The 16131-nt window shown below is 37.6% G+C and overlaps 1 protein-coding gene across 2 annotated transcripts in view; it reads right to left on the bottom strand.

Annotated features, from left to right (window-relative positions):
- TMEM108 (transmembrane protein 108) overlaps positions 1 to 13074 on the bottom strand; it is a 192892-nt gene extending 179818 nt beyond the window's left edge. The window contains exon 1 of one of the 2 annotated variants that reach the window (XM_087945258.1): positions 12970 to 13074. The gene's annotated coding sequence lies outside the window, so the exon portion shown is untranslated. The remainder of the gene's footprint in view (positions 1 to 12969) is intronic. The other variant, XM_087945259.1, reaches the window with a different exon arrangement.
- Positions 13075 to 16131: the final 3057 nt, after the last annotated feature.

Genomic DNA, 16131 nt, shown 5'->3' with positions numbered 1-16131 from the left:
TGAAATCCGTAGAGGAGGTAGTGTTGCTATCTTCTATAAAAAGTCCTTACATCTAAAAAACATCCAAGTTACGCAAGAGCTTGCTCTTCCTGAAACCATTATCTGTGAACTGACCTTAAATATCACATTTTGGTTCTTACTATGTTACAGAGTCCCTGATTATGACATCAAACATGTAAACAAGCTAAATACACTACTAACAAGGGCAGCATCCTGCCCACAGGCTTTTATCTGTCTTGGTGACTTCAATCTACCTCATATTAACTGGACCCTAAATGAATGTACAACTGAACCCATACTATTGAGGTAATTCTCCGTTAGGAGAATGAGTGCATACAGGGAGACGTATTTGAGAGAAGTGTTTGAATAATACACACACAGCACACTCTAAACAGTTCACATGTATGATGTATGTGTGCACCTACACTGTCACAAACATAAATCCTCTTCAAATTCTCCCAACACTTAGCAGCAGACTCTCCTCCACGAATATGGACTAGCTGCTGGTCACTCAGTGTTACTCCAATTATACAAAGAGCTCGTTCGTTGTTCTGTTTAAAGTCAGCAAGCTTCTTGGCATCATCCTCATTAGCTGGATCCCAAGCATTTACATCCGGGAGGTCTTGAACTACATTCCATAAACCTTCTCTACGCAGAAGTAGACTGCACTTCATAGACCAGGAAACATAGTTTGTTCCATCCAACCGGGTTATTAGTGATAGACTTGTTGACAGGTCTTGTGGCATCTTTACCAGGATAGTAACCCACAATTAAACAGTAAACAGATGTCTGTATACAGTACTGTGTATTCACACGAACTCTCAGTTATCTGAGCCTAGTATGGGCTGGGCCCATAACCAGTGTTGAGGTAATTCCCCGTTAGGAGAATGAGCGCATATAGGGAGACCTATTTGAGACAAGCATTTGAATAATACACACACAGCACACAGATACACTGTACAGTAAATGTAGGTTTTTACTTTCAGAAACGTTTAAGCAAAGTTCAAACACAGTCCAAAATCATTCACAGGTAAGGCAGTCAGTCTTCAATTCAGGGATAATCCAATAACAAAGTCCAGTGTCAAAAACAGTTCAGTATCAGACTTACATCAAATCCAAGAATATCAGTCAATTATGAGAAACGGCAGAACTCTCCAACAGAAGGAAAACAGAGAGTCACTCACACTCTCTTCTGAGACTAAGACTAAGACTAAACAATCCAGGTTTCTGGCTCCATCTTATGGCCGTTTGAGAAACCACACCCAATTACAGTTTTGCATTTTCTTAAAGAGACAGTATTAAAATGTCTATCCTGGTTTATATATTTCCAACCCAAATAGCTGTTAGGTGACTTACATTCCTAACATTTTCCCCTTTTGGGTAGGACAATATATATAACCTTACATTCTAAATCCATAATCTTCACAGCAAGCCTTATGCTTTATGGAGCCTTGGGCCTTTGTAAAATGATCTGCTATATTGTTTTCTGACATATAGTATTCTAGCTTAATCATCTTACTTTGCACACATTGTCCCACATTTAAATATCTTAAATCTGTGTGTTTTGATCTTGTTTTAACAGCAATATTTGAAGCCATCTGTATTGCTGATTGGTTGTCTTCATAAACAACAAAAGAATCTGTTACATTAATTCCCATATCAATTAATAATTGCTTATACAAAACTAAATCTGTACATAGTAAAGACAAACATGAGAATTCAGCCTCCATTGTTGACAAACTTAGATATTTCTGTCTAATAGACCTCCATCCAATCAATGCTTTCCCCAATAATACAGCAGTACCCGATGTAGATTTTCATGTATTTATGTCTGTAGCAAAACTTGCATCAGCATATGCAGTTAAATTCAGTTCATCTTTAGGCTCCAAATATAATGCATAATGCATTTTTTGTTTCAGATATCTTAACACACATTTAGCAGCTTGCCACTGCCTTTCAGTCGGCTCAGCGTTAAATCTCGCTAATTGATTAACACAGTATGCTATATCTGGCCTTGACCAATTACTCAGATAAGCTAAACTACCAATCAATGACTGATAAATGTTCTTATCAAAAATAGGACTTTGTACATCACTATAGCTAAACTTCTGGCTCATTGGTGTTTTAGCCGGTTTACAAAGTTCCATTTTAAAACTTTTAAGTAATTGGTTAATTTTATCTGCTTGTGAGATTTTGTATCCTCCTCTAGTTCTATCTATCTTTAAACCAAGATATTGTTTGATTTCTCCAAACTGTTTTATCTTAAATTTCTTTTCCAATAGTGAAATTATCTCAGTAGCTTCTTGTTCAGTTTTTGTGATTAATGCTATGTCATCAGTAAATAATAGCAATAATGAAATTACTTTCTCTTTTAAACAAACATGGATCAGCCATGCCAGCTACAAAGCCTATCTTAGTTAATTATTTCATTATACATTGGTTCTACTCATATCCTGGTTGCTTTAAGCCATAAAGACTCTATTTCAATTTCCAGCAATCATTATTATCATTATTATCATTTTATCATCAGTATTATGACCTAAAGGTTTCTTTAAATATATAGTGTGTTGCAATGGTGCATGCAGATATGCCGTCTCTACATCCAAATGATTTACAATGTATTTCTCCTTAGCTGCCCACACTAATGCTGCCCTTAATGTAGTAGCCTTCAGACTGGGTGCAAACACCTCATCGTAGTCATTTGCTGTCTGATTGAACCCTTGTGCTACTAACCTGGCTTTATGGGTAACAGTCCCATCTACACCTGTCTTCAGTTTATAAATCCATTTACACCCTATGGCATGTTTACCTGATGGTAACCTGACATTTTCGTATACCTCCAACTTTTTTAATGATTCCAGTTCCTTATCCATTGCTTTCTGCCAAGCAGCCTGATCCTTAGCAGGATACAGTTTCAATTCACTATAGTTACTTGGAATTATATTCACTTGGCATACAACACTAGCCTGATATCTATCAGGTGGTCATGTTACTCGGGTTGACCGTCTTTGTAATACAGGGCTAACTGGTGGACTTTCCTGTGACACCTGCTCCTGTTCTTCTACCTCCTCCTATGCCTGTTCTACTACTTCCTCCTGTGCTTCCTCTTTAATGGCTATTTGTGGTTTACTTATTTTATCTTTAGGGACTATTTGGGTGTCAATAATAATATCATTGCTGGATTCCTGTTCCAGTTTATCCCACCCAACGTGCTCAAGAAATTTTGCACTAGCACTACAATAAACATGAGCTGTGCCTTGATACCAGAATCTAAATGATCTATGGTAGGCCTCATAACCCACAAAAAATACCTTCTTAGCTCTATGTTGCCCTTTCAGTCTTACTTGTGAGGGAATATGCACCCATGCTGGAGCTCCAAATGTGTGTAGGTAACTTAAATTTGGCTTTCTGCCATGCCAACGAGTGAATGGCAATTCTCCAGTTGTTGTATTCACTACATTGTTTAAAACATGGTTACTACACATTATGGCCTCACCCTTCAGTGTTTCAGGCAAATCTGAGTCAGATAACATAGTGTGAGCCATGGCTTGTAATCTTTGCTCTCTTCATTCTACAAACGAGTTATGTTGTGGTCTGTAAGGTGCAGAACATTTATGCTCAACACCAGCCAATTTCACCATAGTTTGGAATCTCTTGTTAACAAACTCAGTCCCATTATCAGTAACTAATGTAATTACTTTACTTTTCCTTTTTCTCTCAGCAAACCGTAGCCAGTTAAAGAAATGTTGGAATGTTTCTGTTTTGTTTTTCATAAGATAGCAGAAACCATATCATAAGTAATGGTCCATAATACTCAAAATATAGCAGGTACCTCCTAAACTTGGTTTCTTAGGACCAATTATGTCAGCAAACACAACCTCTAAAGGTTCTTTGGTCTTAAACCCATTTAGTCTGTTTGCTGGAGTAACCTTGCTCTTCTTTTGGCTACAAGCATTACAGTTTAAATACTTGCTACAGGGTTTCAATTTTACTCCCTCTGACAATTCAACAGTTTGTTTGAGCATTTTGAAATTAATGTGCCCCAAATGTCTATGCAGTAAATGTCTATGCAGCATTCATCATGTGGCTTAACATTGTTAAAAACTGAGTTAGCTATCTTCAACTGATCATCATATATTACATATAAATCGTTTTCTAAATTAGCAGTAACACTTTTACCCTCTTTCTCTATTATACAGTTATCTCCCCTAAAGGTTACTACATAACCAAGATTAAGTAAAGCCCTTACTGATAATAAATTAAATTTCAGTTTAGGTACATATAACATAGTTAAATGTTCGTTTATACAAGAAAAATATGCAGTACCTTGACCTGATGCTTTAATCTTTCATCCATTTGCCAATGATACATGTTGTTTACTCGTGGACATCTTTGCCAACCTTTTTCTATTTTTAGTAATGCATTGCGATGCTCCACTACCAACAACCCACAAATCATGGTTTACAGTTGAATTGCTAGACACAGCTAAACTAACATTCTTTTTGGCCTTCTGGTGATTACTAGTATTCTGTCTTTTTCCCTTCTTACAGAATCTACCTATATGTCCTCTAGCCTCACAAGAAAAACATTTCCTAACAGTATAGGCAGTTGAAGACAAATCCTCTTCTTGTGGTTGTTCCTTCCTCATTTGGTCCCTATCCAGCCGTCTTCTTGCTTCTTCTAACAATCTTCCAGTTATGTCAGTCAATGTCAGTTTATCTCTGGGCAGGACTTCCAGTGAAGATACATAATCATCATAACTTTCATCCAATGAGGAAAGAACGATGTAATCTTGATGCAGCTCTGAAAATATCAGTTCCTTTTCATGTAGCTCTTGAAAAGTTCTTTTCATGAAGTTTAAATGAGCTAACATATCTCCACCTTTCAGAAGACGTGCTCTAAACAGTTCACATGTATGATGTATGTGTGCACCTACACTGTCACAAACATAAATCCTCTTCAAATTCTCCCAACACTTAGCAGCAGACTCTCCTCCACGAATATGGACTAGCTGCTGGTCACTCAGTGTTACTCCAATTATACAAAGAGCTCGTTCGTTGTTCTGTTTAAAGTCAGCAAGCTTCTTGGCATCATCCTCATTAGCTGGATCCCAAGCATTTACATCCGGGAGGTCTTGAACTACATTCCATAAACCTTCTCTACGCAGAAGTAGACTGCACTTCATAGACCAGGAAACATAGTTTGTTCCATCCAACCGGGTTATTAGTGATAGACTTGTTGACAGGTCTTGTGGCATCTTTACCAGGATAGTAACCCACAATTAAACAGTAAACAGATGTCTGTATACAGTACTGTGTATTCACACGAACTCTCAGTTATCTGAGCCTAGTATGGGCTGGGCCCATAACCAGTGTTGAGGTAATTCCCCGTTAGGAGAATGAGCGCATATAGGGAGACCTATTTGAGACAAGCATTTGAATAATACACACACAGCACACAGATACACTGTACAGTAAATGTAGGTTTTTACTTTCAGAAACGTTTAAGCAAAGTTCAAACACAGTCCAAAATCATTCACAGGTAAGGCAGTCAGTCTTCAATTCAGGGATAATCCAATAACAAAGTCCAGTGTCAAAAACAGTTCAGTATCAGACTTACATCAAATCCAAGAATATCAGTCAATTATGAGAAACGGCAGAACTCTCCAACAGAAGGAAAACAGAGAGTCACTCACACTCTCTTCTGAGACTAAGACTAAGACTAAACAATCCAGGTTTCTGGCTCCATCTTATGGCCGTTTAAGAAACCACACCCAATTACAGTTTTGCATTTTCTTAAAGAGACAGTATTAAAATGTCTATCCTGGTTTATATATTTCCAACCCAAATAGCTGTTAGGTGACTTACATTCCTAACACATACATGCAACCTTCTACAATGCTGTAACAATTCTGGGACTGGAACAACTAGTAACCAACAATACTAGGCTTAACAACTGCCTCGATCTCATCTTCTGCAATAGTTTGAATTCAATTTACAGAATACAAATTAAAGAACCCTTTTCCAACAGTGACCACAACATGATTGACTTTTGTCTCAACATATGTCCACACAAAAATCATCACAATGACAAAATCCCCAATTATAACTTCAAAAAAGGCAATTATGATCTTATAATCAATGATCTCTCTTCCCTTGATTGGCAATTTCTATTCACTGCATGCAATACTGTTGAAGACCATTACAACATATTCTTACTAGAAATCAAAAGACCCATCAAACTATATGTACCAATAAAAACTCCCAAAACCAGGAAAAACAGATTACCCATAATAATAAGGAAGCTTCAATCGAAAAAGAGATCATTTTGGCGAAAAAACAAATCTGGTCACGTTGCCAACTTCAAAAGCCAATACAAAAATTCATGCCACCAGATAAAAACTGAATGCAATAATTATCACATTAAACAAGAGGAAAACCTTCTACACACAAATTCCACCCATGCTTTTTACAATTTTGTAAACAACAAACTAAAAGACTCAAGGTCCATCCCACTCCTGAAAAGACCTGATGGCAAAGACTGCAACGACGACACCATCAAAGCAAACCTCTTTAACACATTTTTTGGGTCAGTATTTGTACACAGCAATGGATCAAGCCCAGTACTTCCTAGTCGAACCACAGAAAACTACCATTATCTAATACATATCGATTTTACAGAAGACAATGTTGAAAAAGCACTATGCAATCTAAAACCATCTCTATCTATTGGACTAGATGGAACATGCGCCTACTTCTTTAAAAAGCTATCCACTGCCATAGCCGAACCTCTAAGCATAATCTTTGAAAAATCTTTCAGGACCAGCTCCTTGCCAAAACTATGGTCACAAGCCATGGTCATCCCCATCTTCAAAAAGGGAGATCCAGCCTAGTTGAAAATTACAGACCAATCTCTTTATGCTGCGTCACCTGTAAAGTCATGGAAACAATTATTAACCAATCCATCATCCTCCACTTAGAGACAAACAACCTACTCTCTAATAAACAATTTGGTTAAAAAAAAATCTATCCTGTAATCTGCAACTCTTACACTGCAAAAACATATGGACTACACAACTCGATCAGGGCAAAGCAATAGATGCAATCTACATAGACTTCTGTAAAGCCTTTGATTCAGTGGTACACAACAAACTACTCCTAAAACTAAAATATTATGGTACCTCTGCACAATTGCATGACTGGATAGAAGCATTCCTGTCAAACAGACAACAAATGGTCAAAATTGGGAGCGTCCTATCAAATTCTGTACCTGTCAACAGTGGGGTCCTCCAAGGCAGTGTTTTAGGACCAACTCTCTTCATATTCTACATAAATGACCTCTGTGATCATATTAAGAGCAACTGTGTTCTCTTTGCTGATGATGTAAAGCTATTCAACATCACAGACAATACGGCTACCCTTCAAAAAGACCTCGATTATGTATCAAAATGGTCAAACAAATGGCAACTTCAAATCTCAACAAATAAATGCTCTGTCCTATATATTGGCAAAAAAAAAATCAGAAAATAAAATACAAGCTAAATAGTCAAAACCTTGTTGAGGATCCAAACTCTGTCAAGGATCTTGGAGTACTCATCTCTAATGATCTAAGTGCTAGAGCCCACTGTAACTACATAGCCAAAAAGGCGTTAAGAGTTGTTAACCTAATCTTACATAGCTTTTTCTCTGGTAATATTACACTAATAACTAGAGCATACAAAACATTTGCTAGACCAATACTCAAATACAGCTCATCAGTCTGGAACCCATATCATGTATCTGATATAAACACAGTTGAGAAAGTCCAGAAATATATCACAAGAAGAGTTCTCCACTCCTCTACTCATTGCAGAATACCTTATGCCACCAGACTTGAAACTCTAGACCTAGAAAACCTAGAACTACTCCGCCTCCAGTCCGATCTAAATATAGTATATAAAATCATACATTGCAATGTCCTACCTGCAAATGAATACTTCAGCTTCAATCATAACAATACAAGAGCACACAATATATACAAACTCAAGGTTAACCACACCAAACTTGATTGCAGGAAATATGACTTCAGCAACAGAGTGGTCAATGCTTGGAATACTCTACCTGACTCTGTGGTTTCTTCCCCAAACCCCAAAAACTTTAACCTTAGACTATCTACTATTGACCTCACCCCCTTCCTAAGAGGGGGCGTGCATAAGCGCACCAATTGTGTCTACCGTCCCTGTCCTATTGTTTCTTTTTATTTTTCTTATAAGTATCTATCTCATGTATTCAAAACTATGTTCATTCTTATACCTGTATCTTGTAAGTAATTGAAAAATCAAATCAAATAAATAAATAAAATAAGAGGTAGTTAAAGAAACGATAGTAGCCTGGGCGAAAAATGTGGGATATAATATAGAATTGGGACAGAATGTGGGGGGGAAACTATAGACTAACATTATCTACAGTGTATAACGAGAATATGTACAAACTGTTTTTATAGATGGCACCCACCCCCCACCAGATTGGCAAAAATGTTTGTAAATCAAAACCCAGAATGCTGGAAATGCAAGAATAAACAGGGTGCATACTTTCATATGGTGGACCTGCTCGGAAGCAAAAAAAATATTGGAATAAGATTCGAAAGTGCTTAGAAGAAATAACAAAGGGTGGTGGTAGTTATTTAGAGATTTGGGATAATGTCAGCATTCCAGAAAAACTCCACTCCAATCAATAACTCTGAGGCAGACATGTTCTCAAAGGTTCCTTTTATTAGAGTAGTAAACTGGCACATCTGGGAAATCCCGAATCTGAAAGTTCTGGGTTTCCCTTCAGTAAGTAAAAAATTACAAATCCACTCCCTGCACCCTTCATTGCATCACATGCCCCAATCACCATCCATCCCAATTTGAGACGTCCCCTCAACCACTCCTCAGCCAGGTGCAGAAATAACATGACCTTGACTTAGAAGAAGAATGCTATTATATCTAACCATATACACTCCAAGAAATCCCCCCCTCCCATTTTCCCAGGCTCAAGAATGTGGCAGTGTGGAAGCGTCTGGTACTAATATGGCTTCCAAAGCTGACACTAAATGCTATTGCTATAGCTATTACTGCATTCATCTTGTACTCACACATTTTCTGTACAGTATTAAGTAGGCATGTGGAAAACAAAGACCATCATGACAATATATTATGAGAGAAACGTTATTCTCAATGGTTCACTCTTTACAAACAGTACTGTTAAAATGGACAATTAAGGTCCTCCTTATTACTGACAGAATGATGCTGATGCTTCAAGTGGGGGAAACAATATGAGATATTGTAAGACAGAAATTTCTATGCCTTGAAGCCTGCCTTATATGCCCCCAAAGTAAAGGGCATATTCTATCACCAATGTTAAAAATAAATCCACCTCTAATCTTATTGGAATGACAGACACCAATTTTTTTTAAAGTCATACCTGTGGTGTCAAGTATGATTCTAATAAAAGGTTTTCACTATGGGTAAGTGCACGAGGAAAATGAAAATAATTTCACATTAGAGTGTTACTCTAATGGCAATAATTCAGAGAATAACATTCTGTGCATATACTGGTGATCTTTGAATACAGGTAGTTCTCGACTTACAACAGTTCATTTAGTGATCATTCAAAGTTACAACAGCACTAAAAATGTGACATGATTGTTTTTCACAGTTACGACCTTTACAGTATCCCATGATCATGTGATCAAAATTCAGATGCTTGGCAACTAGTTCATATTTATGACTGTTGCAATTTCCTATACAGTGTGCACGATCCTGGGAGATCCCAGATATTGTGTGCAAGCTGCATGTGAGCCAAGGGAGGCTGAGGAGGCTTGCTGTAGGTTGCATGTAAGCTGAGGGAGGCCTGGAAGGGCCAATAGAGGCTGCAGGCAGGAATGACTTACCAGAGCAACTTGTGACCTTCCCTACAAGCTTTCCCAATGACTTCATTTGTGAGAAGCTAGCAAGAAAGGTTGCAAATGGCATTCCTGTGACCGTGACTCCCTGAGACATCATGAACCAAGCATCTAGGTACCTGGATCACATGGCACAACTAGAGAGGATGCTGTGATACCAGAATCTTAGCTTTTAAAATCTCCCTTTGAGCAAGTTTAACGCACAATTAAATTCTCAACACAATTTAAAGAAAGGCCTTTCTTCTGTACAACTTAAAGAAGAACAAATCACATTCTTCCTGGATTAAAAACAAATTGATTCAATGGGCTGGGTTTTCTATACTACAGGTAGTGCTCATGTTACAATAGTAATTGAGACCAGAATTTCCATCCCTAAGCAATGTGGATCTAAATCATAGCATCATGTGACTGCATCACTTAATAATAGCAATCCTGGCAATTCTCAGTGCCATCACTAGCCAAATTCCACTGGTGCTTAGGCAAGGATCCATCATGATCCAAGTCATTCCTGGTTTGATCCCTCCCAGTCTCAAGCCTCAGTTATGGTAAGGGACTGGCTCCTTTGCTTCTTAAACTCCCCCACTCCCCTCTCTCCCCCCATTTCTGTCCTTTTGATAGTGACATTCTTCAGATAGTGACAGATAGTGGCATTCTGCAGTGGCAGTGGCAGTGGTAAGTAAAGGCTTAAAGACTTCAGGAGTCTTAGCAGGCCACAGACCTCTACTTCAGTCCTAGCACTGCTGGAACCACTATGAAGGAGTGCTGTCTCAAGCTTCATGCCACAATTAGCAACCTCAGCATCACAGTGCAAAGCTCCTGCTGCCCTGCATTCCATAGACTCTGACAGCTAACACTATCTTCCTCCTGTTTTTGACAAAGCATGCCCAATCCTGGCCCTAAATGAGAGAGCTCCTGGTTGCATTAAGTATACAGAGAATAATATAGCCTACTCTTCACACTGCTCTGACTCATTTGGAACAGCGGTGGGGGAGGGGGCTATGTGAGGATGCTTTTTGTAGATTTTAGGTCTGCTAAATACTTCCACATAGTGTCTAAACTTATGGATCTTGGACTTTCTTATTAAAACTGTCTCTGGATTATACATTTCCTGTCTGGGCCCAACGGAGGTTATATTACCTGAGACTTCTCAGGAAACAACAACAGAATGAAAAACTGCTGGTGACCTTCTACTACTGCACCATAGAGAACATTTTAACTTACTGCACCTATGTATGATTTGCCAATTGTACAGTGGCAGATAGGACAGCATTCCAGACAATTAACATCATTGCCCAGAGGATCATTGTTGCCCTCTCCCCTCTTTGGAAGAGCTTTATAGCTCCCACTGCCTTAAGAAAATTCAAAACATTCTCAAAGATCCATCTCCTCTTGGGCACCCTTTTTTTGAATTATTACCATCTGGCAGATGATATAGGACAATAAAAACAAGGACAAATAGGCTGAAAAACAGCTTCTATCCCAGGATAGTAATTATATTGAATTCTACTGTATTAATGCAATATCAGGTTTTATATAGAATGTGAAGGATGTGTATTTGTGTTTTATTTTTATAGTTATAATTGAAGATGCCATTTAATTTTGTTGTATGAGGTACAATGACAATAAATTAAACAAGAGAGAGAGAAAAGGGTAATTGTATTAATTTAGCTTAATTTAATTTAGTATTGCATTAAAATATGATTTAGTGTGAATTTGGTTGTAATAAATTAATAGGATTTTCTTCAGTCATCCCCTTTTTATTTATTTAGTTACGTATTTATTCTCTCTCCTCCCGAAACAAACTATATATTCTTAATATCTGGCATATAGCTCAAAACTTCAATTTACAAGTGTGAAGTAAGGTCTCTAACTGCTTAACAGGATTACAAATTTCCTGAATTATTGAATCCTAAAAATTTCCAATAGAATTCATGGTGTCTAAAGAATCCTTGAAAGATCAACTCTGCCAGACTAAGCTTAACAGAATTAGCTTAGTACCTGCACATTCTAGATAACTTTGAAAGCAGTCATAGAAACACTTGTGCAAATGACAATGATTACATGATATTATTTCTGGGAAGAAAAATGATGCTCCAGGTACTATATGTGTTTTCCTATTTTAGCATGTTAAGCATGTAAGAAACACTAGGGAGCAAATGATACTAATCCATGAACTAGTGCTGACTAGACATATATAATCGTAAGTTTCTCATTTGCAATAAAAATGCAGGTAAGATGAAATGGCATAAATTAGTTGAAAAACCTTTTGGTGTAACAGAAAAAACTTCCTTGCTTTTTATTTACTTCTTAAAATAGAAATAAAAAGTTGATCTTAAAAATAAAATTATCTTTAGGATTTTGTGTAGCATTGATTGATTTTGTTTACTGTACACTTCTTTTCGCATAGTCTTTCTATATCTAGGATGACTTACTTCTAGTAAGCCTGTACAAAATGAAGACTTAGGCATTTCCTTTCATTCTGATCGTGAAACTTGGAGAATCTCCATAAAATTGTGTCAGCAAACACTCAGTTGCACCTTAATACAGAAAAATATCTGCCTTACTTAATTATGTATCTCTGACAATCATCTATTCCCAGAGAAATGTTCACCTCTACTTCTAACCCCACCCCATATAAATATACTGTAATATTAGTAGTATACTGTGGTATATTGTAGTACACTGTAATATTGGAATAGTAGCATTTCTTGAGAGGAACAGAAATCAATCTTCTCTATCCTGAGCAATATTTCCAATGCACTGCATGGTCAATCTGATATTCAAATCTGTAAGAAAACTTGCATCCGGTCAGTAAAATGGCATCAATTCCATTAACCAGAAGGACACCGCTGAATAAATGATTTGCTGTCCGCAGCAGACACTAAATTTGGAGTGTTACACGCGTGCACACCCTTTGCCGGAGAGATTCACGGGCAATAGGCTTTAAAGACAGCGCGCGCGCGCGCGTGTGTATGTGTGTGTGTGTGTGTGTGTGTGTGTGTGAGAGAGAGAGAGAGAGAGAGAGAGAGAGAGAATGTGGCTTACCTCCGTTGAAATGCAGCCCAGAGGTTTCCCAGAGCGCTGAGAAGAAACCGGGATTCTTCAACCTATATAGGAGGACAACCTCGCAACTCCTTCCAAGCTGCCAGCAACCCAGAAGGCCAATAGTACATGTTGCCTAGCATCTGTCATGTGACTGTCAACCGGCCAATCCTTCGGCCCTTCTTACGCCGATTTCCCGACAGATCTTTGCTACGGCTCCCAGATTGTTCGGGTTGGACAATGGGAACAAATAGGGAGACCCACTGCTCTTGTTTGTGCAGATAAGTTTCACCATGTAGAACGTGTCGGCATTTCTCGACTGACAACAGGCAAGACGACAGGGATGAGCCTTGGAAAGAATTCCCAGCTGTGAAAACATACAGAAAGGTGCAGGCTAGCATCTTTCCAACGGAATCCGGAATAGGTAAGTAAACATCAATGACTGAATAGAAATGAGGATGTTTAAAACAGGATGGATTGGTTATTACCAAGAAGCAAGATTTACTAATGCTTATAATCCCTGTAGTAATCAGATATTCTATATTTTCCTGAGATTCTGCCAATAAATGCTACATTAAAAGCAAGCAGGTTTCACTGTAGATTTGCGTTAATTTAATGCTTTATCTGGACATATAAGTAACTCTTAACACCACAGTGTCAAATGCAGATGCACAAAAAATTGCATACTAAAAATGAGATTACAAGATTTATTGCCAGATAAATAGATACTGAACTGTAACTTAACTATTAAAAGTTGGTATAATATAGTATGATTGCACTACTCTGAAAATCAGTTCTGCTTAAGTTTTGAAATAGAAACTTCAAACATATTTTTATTTAGATAATTATAGCACAAAGAAGTTGATTTGTACACATACTTAATGTAACTTTTCTGTTTATAAAAACAACTTTTACTTAACCTTACACAACACAAAAATTGTATTAAGAAAAAAAATCCACAGGTGGGCAATATCTTTATTTGGATTACCCAAATTGCCAGAAAAACATATGCTTTTGAGATTTCTTCAAATATTGATAAATGGGAGTCGGTAAACCTCACCTTTTGGGGATAGTTAAATGATATCAAAATGAATATTATTCCCAGTTTCATTTATATTTTGAAAAGAATTCCAATTCTGAAATATTTTCAGAAAATAAATTATTTGTTTATGTTGTTGGTTTGAACTCCGAGTTTGGTGATTTGGTTGCAATCATTTTGTCCCCATTTGAGGAGACATCTTCATAGAATAGAATAGAATAGAATAGAATAGAATAGAATAGAATAGAATAGAATAGAATAGAATAATAATAATAGAATAGAATAGAATAGAATAGAATAGAATAGAATAGAATAGAACAGAACAGAACAGAACAGAACAGAACAGAACAATTGTTTATTGGCCAAGTGTGATTGGCACACAAGGAATTTGTCTTGGTGCAAATGCTCTCAATGTACATAAAAGAAAAGATGCATTCATCAAGAGTCAAGAATCATAAGGTACAACACTTAATAATAGTCATAGGGCACAATAAGCAATCAAATCATACTAGGAAATAGTCAATATAAATCGTAAGGATACAAGCGACAAAGTTACAGTTATACAGGCACAAGTGGGAGGGGATGGGTGATAAGGAGTGATGAGAAGATTCTTGACTCTTGAATGTATATTTTCTTTTATGTACACTGAAAGCATTTATACCAAGACAAATTCCTTGTGTGTCCAATCACACTTGGCCAATAAAGAATTCTATTCTATTCAATTAATAGTAATAGTAGTACAGACTTTGTAAACGGTTGGACAGTGTTGAGGGAATTATTTGTTTAGTAGAGTGATGGTGTTCAGGGAAAAACTATCCTTATGTCTAGTTGTTCTGATGTGCAGTGCTCTATAGCATCGTTTTGAGGGTAGGAGTTGAAACAGTTTATGTGAGGGGTCTGTAAATATTTTCACAGCCCTCTTTTTGACTCGTGCAGTATACAGGTCCTCAATTGAAGGCAGGTTGGTAGTAATTGTTTCTTCTGCAATCCTAATTACTCTCTAAAGTCTGTGTCTGTTTCATTGGGTTGCAAAACCAAACCAGACAGTTATAGAGGTGCAGATGACAGACACAATAATTCCTCTGTGGAATTGTATCAGCAGCTCCTTGGGCAGTTTGAGCTTTCTGAGTTGGCGCAGAAAGAAAATTCTTTGTTGTGCTTTTTTGATGACGTTTTTTATGTTAGGTGTCCATTTTAGGTCTTGTGATATGATAGAACCTAGAAATTTAAAGGTCTCTACTGTTGATACTGTGTTGTCTAGTATTGTAAGAGGCGGTAGTATTGGAGAATTTCTCCTAAAGTCTATCATCATTTCTACAAGTTTGAGTGTGTTCAGTTCCAGATTGTTCTGATTACACCACGAGGCAAGTTGTACAACCTCCTGTCTGTATGCAGATTCATCATTGTCTTGAATGAGACCAATCATCTGCAAACTTCAGTATTTTAACAAATGGATCATTTGAGATGCAGACATCGATATATAGGGAGAAGAGAAGTGGATAAAGCACACAGCCTTGGGGGGGCCCTGTGCTAATTGTACAGGTATCAGATGTGATTCTGCCTAGTTTCACCTATTGCTTCCTGTCTGTTAGGAAGCTTATGATCCACTTACAAATGTGTTCAGGTACCGCTAGTTGGTTAATTTACTTAGAAGAGTGTCTGGAATGATGGTATTGAATGCTGAACTGAAGTCTACAAAGAGGATCCTTGTGGATTGTGCTTTTCTGGAGGAGTACTGGCCTTTAAACACCTTTCTGAGTCCTGGTCTGATTTGGGATTATGTGATTGGCTGGCTGTAGTTGCTGAGTCATAGTCAGTTGTTTTAAGTACCATCGGTGTGATGTAAATTAATGTTGTTGTTGTTTGGTTGTAGCTAGCCTCAATTCCGACAGAAAGGAATCGGGAAACTCCTTAAGGACAATGGGAAGGTAGGGTATAGGAATTATTGATCTGGCCACCTTAAGAAAAATATTCAGTCCTTGAGAACAGGGGTCGCCAATCTTTTGGACCTCAGGGACCACAAAACTCATAATTTTAAATCCCGGGGACCACTAATACGAATTTTGACTGACGGTGGCTTGCTGACATTGGTGGGAGAGGGAGGGAGGGAGGGAGGGAGAGAGAGA

The sequence above is a fragment of the Notechis scutatus genome, chromosome Z, assembly GCF_049901735.1.
Source record: "Notechis scutatus isolate UNSWTSFEM ecotype Mainland chromosome Z, rNotScu1.2, whole genome shotgun sequence".
Lineage (NCBI taxonomy): Eukaryota > Metazoa > Chordata > Lepidosauria > Squamata > Elapidae > Notechis > Notechis scutatus.
Note: the sequence above shows the minus strand (reverse complement) of the source record. Positions and strands in the feature narration are given on the sequence as shown.